General features: G+C 34.2%; 2 pseudogenes; both read right to left on the reverse strand.

Annotated features, from left to right (window-relative positions):
* Positions 1-1,920: 1,920 nt before the first annotated feature.
* On the reverse strand, positions 1,921-13,566 carry LOC142615833 (F-box/kelch-repeat protein At3g23880-like; annotated as a pseudogene).
* Positions 6,135-7,736, reverse strand: LOC142615834 (F-box/kelch-repeat protein At3g23880-like; annotated as a pseudogene).
* Positions 13,567-14,168: the final 602 nt, after the last annotated feature.

The raw sequence follows: 14,168 nt of genomic DNA on the forward strand, positions 1-14,168 counted from the left end.
CATGAATATATTTGTCCTTTCTTTTCTATGAGTTAGGATCATTGGGAAGCAAAATATCAGTATAACAAGGCTTCTGAACACCATATATCTATTTGGTATTTGCCAAGCACGTTTGCCTTTTGGTGGTAGCTTAGGAGTTTCGTAACAGATGTCTTTCTCTGTTGTGTTTCTTGCTAATTAAGGCACAAAATATGGTTGGTAGTGCTTTCAAACCTAACAGGTCTGTACTAGTGCATGCCACCTCGTATTAGTCGTGTTTTGTCTGGTCCTTATATTAGTCGTGTTTTGGAAGGTGCTTTTTTTCAACTTAAATTTTCATTTGGGGCCTGAGATTAAGTTGCAGTTAGTAAACAAGTATTGAAATAACTGAGCTGCATCTGTGTCTAGGAGTGATCTTCACTTACAGCTTTGACATTGGTGTTCATATTTAATCTTTCCATTTAGAATATGAGTATTGCTAATTTCATTTGATCGGCGATTGGTATTTTGTTGGTTCTATTTGGTGCCATTGAAATAGAGTTAACTTAGATCAAATATCTATCTATCCTCTAGATGCTTCATCACATGAGACATTTTATGAACTTTTAAAAACAAAGAATTTACTAACCTAATCCACATCCATTTATTTTAATATAAGTATAAGTTTCACAACTGTGACGTAATTAAAACAACAGAGGGGTTGTTTGGAGTGATTTATGATCAACCAAAGCTCAGAAGAGTGTATAGGACAAGCTACACTAGCTGGCACTTAGTCATGATAAGTTTTCCATAAATAAAAAATTCAAAATTTATTTGTTTTTACCTCTTTAATCTTTCTGTAATACCCAAGTCAAAGTGGTATTCTGGTAGGTTACTCTAGTTGATGCTTTTTATGTTTTAGGCTTTTAGCAACATCAATGATGCAATTCCTTGCCAAATGCCATAATCAATGTAAACTGAAAATTTGTAGTTTCCAGGTAGCAGATTTTGTATTTGTATTTGTAGTCTAAGAAATTTCTATTTGTTTATTTATTTTGGATACTCTATCTTGTTATTATGCCTCTTATCAAAATTACATCCACAATAGCCTGCCTTTTGGAACTAAAAGTTTCTCTTCACTACTAACCTGTCCTCATTGGCTCAAAAAGGAATCAATTGCGTTACATTACTAGATTTTATACATCTCTTTATTCATAATTCCAAAGATATGATAATTTGGAGATGTGATAAGGCATGCACACTCCACTTGTGCTCTCTTTCTCAATCTTCTTCCTCATCTAATGTAAACTCTCAAATTTTAGCTTCTTTCAACTACTAATAAATAAAAACGTACAGTAAAAATAAATAAAGAAAAAGTATGCTGTTCCTAGTTGTCAGTTGTTAGGTTTTTTCTTTTGAAAACTCTGTATAACGCATTTTCTTTCTCAAGCTTCTCTCTGAAATCCCTCATCAATTATAAGCCCTCAAATTGTGACTTTTGAGAAGGTATACCCTGCAGCGGGTATAATTTTTCTCATATTGTAGCTTTTTGGAACTACTAATAAAAAAGTGAATTCATCCTAACTGTTAAAATTTTCTTCTCAAAGTCTTGTGTATCACTCTTCTTCATGGAGGAGGCGAGTTCTCCATGACCCACAGTCCTTTGTTTGAAAGCTGCAATGGAACACCATCTCCTTTTTGGTTGTGTCACCACTTCCAGTTTCTGCACCCTTTCTAGAACTGATTTTTACCTTTAACATGATTGTTCTTATTTATTGATTCCATCAAAACCAGGAGTGTTGGTGATTTAAATCCAATCAATTGTTTTAGTAAATTTTGTGCCACCAAAGGAAATTTAACGTAGAAGATACCTCAGGCCTCTAGGCTATACTAAATGATGAGAATTAGTATAATAATAATACTAAGGCTTATTCACCAGCTCCAAAACCCAATCTTGCATCATAATAATGAGTATATTACTATTCAAATAATATTATGAGTGTATCCTCCATGCATAGAATATCTCCATAGTTTCCATGATGAGAATGGAAAAACAAAACTATCTTATCAGTTGGCTTTTTTATATTTTCGGGCTCTGTTCCAACATATGCATTTTGAGTTTTACAGCACAACTTAATCTCAAGGGGCAACTTTACTACCTGGAATGAGGTGCAACTTCATCAGCACTGTTGTTGGATTTGATGAGTTAAGGAAGTTCATGGGTAGACTACCAGAAGCCCCATTTGTCCCTGCTCTGATGGAGCATTGAAATTAGGAAGTCTTGCTTCTCATACAAAGCATGGTGGCTATGAAACTGCTTTAGATTTGCCAGGTGCTTTTTACCAGTCCAATGACTCTTAAAAGCAACCTGTGAGTCACACTTGACAGTTGACATTGCACAACTCACAAATTTAAGGAACCGCCTGTTTTGGTTTGGAGGGCTCAATTTGCCTTCTTGATTCTTCATATGTTCTCATTTGAAACCATGCCTCCGAGCTGCAAATTGATCCGGGGCTTCCTCTCAGGTTCAACTGCTAAAACTTACAAAGTACCTACTAACTCTTTCTTGCTACTATGTTTCCTACCATTGTCTTCAGTTGCAGTTTCAGGGGTTAGATTTTCTAGAGGGCTTTGTTTTACAAATTACTCAACGTTTTCATGAAAAACTTCTTGATTCAATTCAGAATTGTACATTTGCACTTTCTGTTGTCAGTGTATGACTTTGATGAGTCTCTGATACAATTTGTGTACTTGCAAATTCTTTTTATATCGCTTTCCATTCTTATGGTGCTCTAGGATTTCCAGAGTGCTATAGTCAACCTTAAAAACTTCACACCATGCCCTATGGGGGAAGGTGTCCAGTACAAAGCAGCAGGCACTTGTGCTGGTAGAGGTGATGGTGCCTGCCCAGAAACTAATTCTGAAGGTAGGAGCATTGTAGGCTTTGTAGCAGCTCCACCTTCATTCTAGTAGCTGAGGAGCATACATTAGAATGTATGAGAGATTCATCTACGAGGAACAGTCCCGAACCAATGACACCGGGCTATGACTCCAAACTTCTTGTGCATTTTCACTATTCACACACTTTAAGCATGTGGCTCATTGTCTTGGCCTCCTACAAACACAAAAGAGAGAAAGTGTAAGAAGGATAGACAACGAGCAAAGACATTTGTTTGTATAGCCAAAATAGTAATTTGCTTATTTTTGTATGAGAATAATGTTCTTCTGATATTAGAGAAATATTTTGATTGACATTAAATCAATATAGTAACTTGTTCAACTAGTTGGACACCCATGCAATGCACGGGAAAACTTTGCCTAAGATTATGTTGGTCTCAAACATTGCATAAAAATATAATTAAATTATGTCGGTTTCAAGCTAAAACAATAAACTTGATTTCTATGGAATTCCGATCTTCACTATTTACATCAATAGGAATTGATTAAGTAGGAAAAACTTGAAGATGACTCATAGAAATGAACATCAAAATAAACATAGATTTGCTTTAATAAGTAAAATAAGCACATATTATTAGCCACAATTTTTTTAAAACAACATAAAGCAGGAACTAACAATAGAAAAAGTAGTACATATATAAAATAAAAATAATAATAACTGAATGAAACAACATTTAGAGTAAAAAGACCACATATGACATACCCTTATTGTTCATTGATTTGATTGAATGAATATATCACTGATTCTACCAATGAAATTCTACTTTAAACTAGACCATGTAAATACTACAGGAAAGCTTAAAAAAATAATTGGTGTGCATCTAACTAACAAATTTTATTTAGTCCCATTTGGTTTCTACCATACAACACACCAAACTTATTTTTGCGTCATAGATTATATGCTGAATATTTGTGGCAAATGCTATCAGAATCTATGAATGCAATATCTCAATTGTTTGTCAATATCTAAATTTATGATCATCTTTATGCTTATGATGGACCTAACATTTTCATGCATTTCTGTATAAAAAAATAAATCACCTACAATTTGAAGGATCACAAACAGTTTGGTCTAATACTAAGATACTTATTTGATATTCAAGTAAACACAAAATTAAAAAAAAAAAAAAAATATATATATATATATATATATATATACTATTTAAAGAATAAAAAAGAGAGAAGAAAATAAAATGTAGAAAATACCTTGAGTTTTGCCAAGAAGAAATGAAATGTAGATCCAATTTTCGATTCAGGAATTAGGAATATAAAAGAATTGTGGGTGTTGAGGTTAGACTGTACATTTCCTTTTTTCTTAAAGTGATTTATATCTTCCTTAACCATCTCTCCATTAATTAACACTATATAAGAAGGTTGAATTAAGACTTGAAAAATGAGTAGAAACATTGGTTTGATCCGTTGGGATTACGAAGAGACACAAATGAGTGAAGAGGAATTTAAATGCTAATGATGAGTTGGAAGTTAATTTAATTTTCTTTTTTAAAAAAAATCTAGAAGTGATCAAAGAAGAAGCTACATGACAAAACCTTATGCTCTCCTACATGAGATCTCTGCTTTAATAGTTTGGAATTCTTGGATCATGCTTTAATAGATTGCTTGAATTTTTGTGAAACTACATATCTATATCTATATGATATCTAAAAGATGAAGCGTAACATTTATCAACATAACATTTTGGTCCATTTGGTCTAATTCAGTCCCACCCAGTCTATTTCAAACCTCTTCAGTCAATTCAGTCCAATATTCACTCCACTTCAGTCAATTTTGGTCTATATCGGTCCACTTGGGTCCATTCACGTGCATTCTTATCACTTAAGTTGATTTGGTCCAATTCGTCAGTAGTAATGAATGAACCACTTTGCTGAGGTTTGCACTATGATATGCTAGACTCCTCGCTTGTTATTGTCACCATCTTGGATAGCATTATTTTTCTGAAGTTGTCATTGATCTATTATTTATTTAAAGTTCACTTTGAAGTATTAAGCAATTCAAAAAGCATGCTTGAAAGCTTACTAATCCATCTTGCATCTTGGCGGAGTGGGTTAGAATATTCAACAGCTTAGAATTTTGACTTGCTTCTTCACTTGCTTGCTCTACAACCTTGGTTTTGCCCAATGAAATTGTGTCAGGTCAGTTTCCACATGGGGTCCAAGACTAGTTTCTTGTTTTTACTATGCTGATCTTAGACCTTTCAGATGTTGTTTCTAATCAAAGTTGATATAATCTCTCCTCGGGACCAAAACAAACTTAACAACCCCACAAAAAAAAAAAGGTTGATGCTAACCTCCAATGATACCGATTTTGCTTAGATTTCTAAATAAATGAGGAAGAAAGATGGGTTTATTCAATTTTTCCCTTATGAAACAAAGCTTTTAAGCAATGGTGAGGAATGAGTACTGAAATTTTGATGGAGTATGTACCATATGCCTTGGTGCAATCCATATAAAATGAATCACACCTAATGAAGTATATGCATGTTTTTATAGGATGCATCAATAAACAAATTTATCTTGTGAATCAATGCGGGTCAAATCACATCATGCCAAGAAAAAAAATGGGCCTAATCATGTGACATCCTTACAAGAAAAATTTCTTCATAAAAATCAAAACTTTAGAAACAGTATCCACATTAGCATGAACTTTGAAGTTCAAAAAGAACTTTCCATATTTCCTTACACTAGATACTGTTAAATATTTTTATAAAATGACCACAACAATACTAATGGAAACGCAATGTATTAGCAGCTAAACACACTGATTCATTCTCAATACCATTGGCAATGAGCATGTGATTTAGCCACCAAAGCATGAGGGGAAACAATTGCAACTCCAAAATAGAGAAGGTGTTGACAATCCATGATCACAAAGCTTTAGATCCTTTTCAAACACTATATGTTATCTCAAATTTTTCTCTAAGGGGAATGAGAAAATGCAAACCCATGAGAAGAGATACAACAAGCTAAAACTGCAAAGCAGATGTACTGCAGCCACTAGCAAGATATATATCATTTTGATCAAGGAATAAAGCACAAGACCTTCGTTAGGCCAATGCTCACCACATAAGAACTTCCACTGCCCATTTTCAACATTCTCATCATAGGGCTTCTTTTCTTCCCTCTTCTTGGCTCCATTTTTATTTTATTTTTTTGGATTGAGTAAGATGTCGAATCTAATAGTTTGCAACACAATCAGAGAGGAACAAAAAGTGTCAGAATTAAAATGTTATATGTTCTTTCATGAAATCGCCACAAGCGTAAAGGGTTGATATACATCTGAATTAAGTTCACCTACATCATATCAGTGCATTTATGCCTACGGCAAAACAAAATGATACCAAAGTAAACAACATGATAATGGTCTCAATCGTATCACACTTACCTAACAAAATGCAATGATTATCACTAATGATTTCAGTTCTTATCCAGATAGCTTGGTTGCTCCATCAAGTAACACAAGGCTTTCCTTGGATACCAAGGTGCTTCTCATGTAAAGTTTCAGGGTCTAGTGAAACAATCGCAGTGTCATCTGAAAGAATCGCAGACTCATCGATTTTTATTACACCATCTTCAGATTCTTCCTTGACTTTCTTATGAAGTAGAAGTTCACCATGTTCAGTGCAACCAAAGAAAATTTTTTTGCCTGATAAGTATTCAGAACCAAAGAAAATTATAAAAGCATTTTCAAACCGGATAGAAAAAAGTTTATTCCATGATTCATCTACACCATAAACCCTCATTACCCAAATGAAGCATTGCGAGTCTGGCTGTAAGCCGTCATCGTTTTCTACGTATCCACATGAAATGAAAGCCAGATTTCCCTTGAACACAAACAGATTGTGCTCAAACAATTTATCTCCAGCAGGGAGTGCCATCTCTCCGAATTTCTCATTATCGACATCAAATGACAAAATCATCATTGGATCTACGAATTCCCTTTCCCCTTCACTATGATAAGCAAACCAATGCAAAGCCCCACTAAAAAATAAGGGGAAATGGAAAAGGTTCGATATGGGAGACCACAACTTTGGATCTCAACGAGATTTCAACCTTTCTCCACAAGTCAGAGCTTAATGTGTAAACCTCAGCCACAACTGGAGTATCCAAAAGCTTTACAACCTTGTAGTCATTTGTGTTGGACTGATAACCAAATCCGGTAGAAAACCAAAAATCCTTGCCATTAGAACACGAATCAGGCAATCTCTTAAATTTTCTAATGCTGGGGTTCCACAAATATATAGCATCAAAAGCAGTGGAAAGCTTTCCACGTTGAGCGAGACACACTAAACCATTGCACGAACCGACCATGTCGGAAATGTTTAAATCAAAAACAGAAGGAACTGAATACTCAAAAAGCGAATCAAACGTGCGGTCACAACAAAGAACCTTACAGGTTATTGGAATCTTAGGAGAATTATATTGAATAAAGGTTTGTATGAGATAAGCATGACCATTATCATCGTTATTGTTGATGATATTAAAGTGGGTGGAGATGAAATTAGAACTAGTGATTGAGGAGTCCCAGAGTTTGCAAACGCACCTGAATCTTAGGAGTGACTTGACCGGTAGCCTTGCCAAGATGTTGAGTACGACGTCGTGTGGGAGATGGTTCTTCCATTGTCGGAGGATCAAAGGTTGTGGACCAGGTTCCATTTTTCGGCGGATGAGAGATTTCAGTTTTGAGGCGTGAAGACTAAAGAGTAAAGATAAAGAGTAACAAAGTAAAGGCACGAATCTGTTGGGTTTGGGTTTGGGTTGGGGTTAGGCTGGGGCTCGTTGATGTTTTTATCACCAGCATTTTTGGGCCTCTTAAAAAAGATCAGTAACAATGAAAGAGAATGTTGAACCTCTTCTATTGTATATTCAACTTAATGTTCCACCATGTCATGTGTTTTATTTTTATTTGTTTCTTTGATTTTAATCTCTAGTTATGTTATAAGGAAAGTCAAACGAATACATATAATTTTTTGATTGATGGGATCAGTGGCAGAACCAAAATTTTTTCGAATGAGCCAATGTAAACACAATAAAGTAGAGAGTGATATTTTCTATCAATAACAAGTTGTCACGTTAGACCACTAAAGTTCAAGTGGTATATTTAAAACGGCCAATTACAAGATGCCACATGCTACTTAGTAGGTTCCACTATCATTATTCAAAGGCCAATGACAATATTCTAAGTGTCAAAGAATAAAGATTGCAAAGAAAACCTAAAAACCAATCAAATGTGTTAATTTAAATGACATAAGCAGTCTAATTAAAAGCTGTCATGTGTTATTTTAAATTAAACCACTATGACTAATCAAATAATGTCATATATTCCTTGGAGAACAAGATATAAAGTCCCTCCATTTAAATTATGACACATGTCATTAATGATAATCAATCACGTGTCATCACACCTCCCTAAGACTCATATATATAGAGACCCTTCTCAATCTTATAAGGGGACATACACACACATTCATGAGTCTCGAAACTCTATCGGAATTAAGCTCCAAAACCTCCAAGAACTTCAACATTCAAATCTTAACTACATTCGTAGAGAAATCATTCAAGTCATCTTCCTAAATCTCAAAGTGCATTGAAATCAAGTCCAAAAGTGTCTAAAAACTTTAAAAGATTGCAAGTTAGTGAAGATCTACGGATTTAAGCCCCTAAAGCCTAGAAGAAGTTTCACTACAATATTCGAAGACAAAGTACACACGAAGAAAATTCAAAGAACACAAGAAGAATGCAAAGAACGAAGGATTCCTAACAAACATGTAGTTAGAGATTCATTGTAATTTTACTTCAAAGATCTTTTGATCCCTTTCTCAATCAAATTGGGAAGCATCTGGTGTTCGAATCAAGTTTATACTTGAATCAAAGCTTTTTTCAAGGAGATCAAATCAGAGTAGTATTTTTTTGTAACAAGATTCAATTTTAGAGAATTGTACTTACTCATACATCAATACAAATTTACACTTGTGAAACATTGTCAATTGTTTGATTTTCAAACCTCAGATTTTGTGTTTATAGTTCTTATGTGTAAAAAAAATGAGTAAAAAAATTTTATTTCACAAATTAACTTTTAATTTTAAAAGTTGTGTCCTACGCTCTTTCATGGCATTAATATCATTTATAATTGATTCTGAACCAAATTCTTTAGCAATTGCTTTTTCTATTGATATAGTTAAACAATCACTCAAGAATTCATTGTCCATTTTGCAAAATATGCATCAATTGTAAATCGTTTCCCCTATAAAATTTTCACAATATGTAAACATAAATATTAAATTTTATAGTCTCAATAACTCAAATTGATAAAATAAACAACTTTATAGTGGTAATTTAATTTAATTGCTAAAGTCACTACTATCAATCAAACAGATAATTATAAATTACTATTCTCAAATTACAATAAATATAATCCTACTAAAGTCTAAACCCACAAGGCCACAACCTACAGTACTAGACCATCTTTCTTTTCTTTTCTTTTCTTTTTTTGGTTTAATGAGATCAACTTTCTGATCATCACTTTCCTACTACAAGTGAAAAAATCAGATAACCATAAAACATCAATAAACAACATACCTTTACCCCTGAGTTGTGAAAAGTGATGCTCTACTTAAACGTTAGTAGTATTAAAAGCTCTGTTAAATTCACTCGGAAGGAAAAGATCGCCTGTTGGAGGCAAGTTTAACCTAGAAGAGAAAATAAGATAGCAAAATGGATTTTCTTTAGGTTAGACTCTCTTCAGTTCTGTGACTTCGGTCCCCTCTTCGGAATAAATATGTCGCAAATGAGAGAACCACAACTACAACCAAAGCTAATGAATAATTGTCTCCAAGATGATATCATCCTCAACATCTTAACGAGGCTTCCGGTCAAATAACTCATAAGATTCAGGTGCATTTGCAAACCCTGACACTACTTAATCACCACCCTCAATTTCTTTTCCCCTCACCATAATAACACTAACAAGATAGATCATGAATTATTCATGATCATGCACATCTTATACACATGCCTATTGCTATTACAAAGTGCAAGTGTTTTTCATATCTTTCTAATAGGAAGTATCAAGAGATATTCTTGAATCTGTGATCCAAGATATTGGTATGACAGAAATCAAAAGTCAACTGTAACATGTAAGAGAACTAAAAAAAATGAAGAAAAAAAAGACAAACAGTAATGAATGAACTACTTTGCTGAGGTTTGCACTAGGATATGCTAAACTCCTAGCTTGTTATTGTCACCTTCTTCGCATTATTTTTCGGAAGTTATCATTGATCTTTTTTTTTTTAAAAGTTCACTTTGAAGTATTAAGCAATCAAAAGGCATGCTTGAAAGCTTGCTAACCCATCTTGCCTCTTGGAGTGGGTCAGTACTATATTTAACAGCTTGGAATTTGACTTGCTTCTTCACTTGCTTGCTCAACAGCCTCGCGTTTGCCCAATGAAATTGTGTTAGGTCATTGCTGACATGGGGTCCAAGACTAGTTTCTTGTTTTTACTATGCTAATCTTAGACCGTTCAGATGTTGTTTCTAATCCAGAGTTGATATAATATTTCCCTGGGACCAAAACAAACTTAACAACCCCACAAAAATAAAAGGTTGATGCCAACGTCCTATGGGCTATGATATTGATTCTGCTTAGATATCTGAATGAAAAGAGGTAGAAAGATGGGTTTATTTAATATTTCCCTTTTGATTGAGGATAGTAGGTAATCACTACACAAATTTATGCTACTTATGAAGTAAAGAGCCTTTTAAGCTATGGTGAGGAATGAGTATTGAAATTTTGAAGGAGTATGTACCACAGCCTTGGTGCATTCAATATGAAATAGATCCACCTAATGAAGTATATGCATGTCTAGGGGATCAACAGAGACATGTTTTAAGTAAACTTTAATTTTAGGCACCAAAATTAACCAGAAGCTACCAACATATATCTGTTCTTGATGAAATTGTGGGTACTCCATACTCATTGTTGATGAAATGATTGAATTGTGGAAAAATAGATTGTTGGAGTGTCATAGGTGTACCTTGAATATACAAAGACCATTCCTAGAAGCGACCAATGCAAAAGCAGAGATTGAACAATCAGGGAGATGGTTTATTGCTCTCTCAACTTTTACACCAAGGACAACATATGTCATTAAACAAATTTATGATTTTAGATAAATCTGATTACGTATTTGAAATCAATGGAAAACTTTCATTTACAAAAAATGGAAATTTGACAACAGGAATATCCGTAATTTCAACTTTCAAATTGGAAATCAACTGCAGAAAGTTTGAAAAAGAAAAAGGAAAAAGACTTGTATGACATCCAATTAAAAGATAAATTTAGTTGAAAATTACTCTTTTTGTATTAACAAACGACTTGTGTCATTATAAGGATGCATCAATAAGCAAATTTATCGTATGAATCAAAACGGGTCAAATCACATCATGCCAAGAAAAAAAAGGGCCTAGCCATGTGACAGACAACCTTACAAAAAAAACTTCTTCATAAAAATCAAAAATTTAGAAACAGTATCCACATTACCATGAACTTTGAAGTTCAAAAAGAACTTTCCATATTACCTTACAATAAATACTGTTAAATATTTTCATAAAATGACCACAACAATACTAATGGAAGCACAATGTATTAGCAACTAAACACACTGATTCATTCTCATTACCATTGGCAATGAGCATGTGAATTAGCCACCAAAGGATGAGGGGAAACAATTGCAACTCCAAAATAGAAGTGTTGACAATCCATGATCACAAAGCTTTAAATCCTTTTCAAACACCATATGTTATCGCAGGGGAATGAGAAAATGCAGACCCATGAAAAGAGATACAACAAGCTAAAATTGCATAGCAGATATTCTGCAGCCACTAACAAGATATATATCATTTTGATCAAGGAATAAAGCACAAGACCTTTGCTGGGCCTATGCTCACCACATAAGAACTTCCACTGCCCATTTCAACATTCTCATCATAGGACTTCTTTTCTTCCCTCTTCTTTGCGCCATTTTTATTATATTTTTTTGGATAAAGTAAGATCTCTAATCTAATAGTTTGCAACACAATCAGAGAGGCACACAAGAAGTCAGAATTAAAATGTTATATGTTCTTTAATGAAATCGCCACAAGCATAAAGGGTTGATATACATATGAATTAAGTTCACCTACATCACATCAGTACATTATGCCTACAGCAAAACAAAATGACACCAAAGGAAACAAAATGATACCAAAGTAAACAACATGAGAATGGTCTAAATCATATCACACTTACCTAACAAAATGCAATGATTATCACTAATGATTTCAGTTCTTATCCAGATAGCTCGGTTGCTCCATCAAGTAACACAAGGCTTTCCTTGAAAGTAGTAACTATATTTGTAACATATGGTAGGATAATAAGGTTCTTCTCATGTAAAGTTTTAGGGTCTAGTGAAACAATCGCAGTGTCATTTGACAGAATAGTAAACTCATTGCAATAATGTATTTTTATTTCACCATCTTCGGATTCTTCCTTGACTTTCTTGTCAAGTAGAAGTTCACCATGTTCAGTGCAACCATAGAAACTTATATCAACATTTTCAAACCGGATAGAAAAAAGTTTATTCCATGATTCATGTACACCGTACTCCCTCATTACCCAAATGAAGCATTGCGAATCTGACATTATATCGTCATCATTTTCAGGGTATCCATATGTTATGAAAGCCAGATTTCCCTTGAACACAAACAGACTTTGCTCGTGCAATTTATCTCCATCAGGCAGTGCCATCTCCCCAAATTCCTCGTTATCAACATCAAATGACAAAATCATCATTCGTTCTAGGAATTCCCCTTCCCTTTCACTTTCAGTATGATAAGCCAACCAATGCAAAGCCCCACTAACAAATTGGGGATCTGGAATAATGTCGATATAGGAGACCACAACATTGGATTTCAATGAGATTTCAGCCATCCTCCATGAGTCCGAGCTTACTGTGGAAACCTCAGCCACAACTGGAGTACACCAAAGCTTTACAACCTTGTAGTCATTTGTCTTGGACTGACAAGCAAATCCAGTAGAAACCCAATAATCTTGGCCATTAGAAAAATATTGGCTTAGACTCGAATCAGGCAATCTCTTAAATTTTCTAATACTGGGGTTCCACAAATATATAGAATCAGAAGTAGTGGAACGATTTCCATGTCGAACTAGACACACTAACCATTGCACGAACCGACCATGTGGGACATGTTTAAATCAAAAACAGAGGGAGTTGGATACTCAAAAAGCCAATCAAACGTGCAGTCACAACAAAGAACCTTAGAGATTATTGGAATCTTACGCGAATTATATTGAATACGAGTTTGTATGAGAAAGGTTTGATCTTGATCATCATCGTTGGTGGTGTTATTAAGGTGGGTGGAGATGAAATTAGGAGTAGTGATTGAGGAGCCCCAAGGTTTGCAAACGCACCTGAATCTTAGGACTGATTTGACTGGTAGCCTTGTCAAGATGTTCAGTACGACATCGCGTGGGAGATGGTTCTTCCTTTGTCGGAGGCTCCGAGGTCTTGGACAAGGATCTCTTGTTTGAGACATTTTTTCGGCGGAAGAGTTGTTTCAGTAGAATGGAGTAAAGAGTAAAGAGTAAAGAGGATCTCATTCTTTCTTTTATTTTTATTATTTTTACTGGGGTACTGCCACATTACCAATTCTGGAGATTGGCATTTTCACCGTCCAGCGTTACATCAGCTCTTGACTCTAAAAAAATAATCAGCTTTATTTTCATTCAATTATCAATAGAGAAATGATATGTCCATAATATTTTTACAATATTTTTACAACAAATCTTAAGTGGCAGGATGTTACTGGTTGTTATTATTGGGGCAAAAAAGTAATCTTAGTGTTAGGTTCAAATTTGAACCAATAACAACTAACCACCTATGATTTGTTGTAAAAATATTGTTGACGTAGCACCTCTCTTATCAATAACATGGCAAATAGTTCGGTTGGGTGGGTTGAATTTTCACATAAATAAAATAAAATAATTGTCAAATGTTTAGACAAAATTAATTAAATCAATTAAGAAAACGAATTACCCATAATACTTTTTTTTTTTGTTAGGTGGGAACCGTCTATCTGTGATACTATTATAGTCCATGTGAAGGGAAAAAAAACAAATATAAAATATAAAACTTTTCATATCCTCCCAATTCTGATAGTTTTGAACATTGGAATAAGAGT

This window comes from Castanea sativa, chromosome 11 (assembly GCF_040712315.1).
Source record: "Castanea sativa cultivar Marrone di Chiusa Pesio chromosome 11, ASM4071231v1".
NCBI classification, from domain to species: domain Eukaryota; kingdom Viridiplantae; phylum Streptophyta; class Magnoliopsida; order Fagales; family Fagaceae; genus Castanea; species Castanea sativa.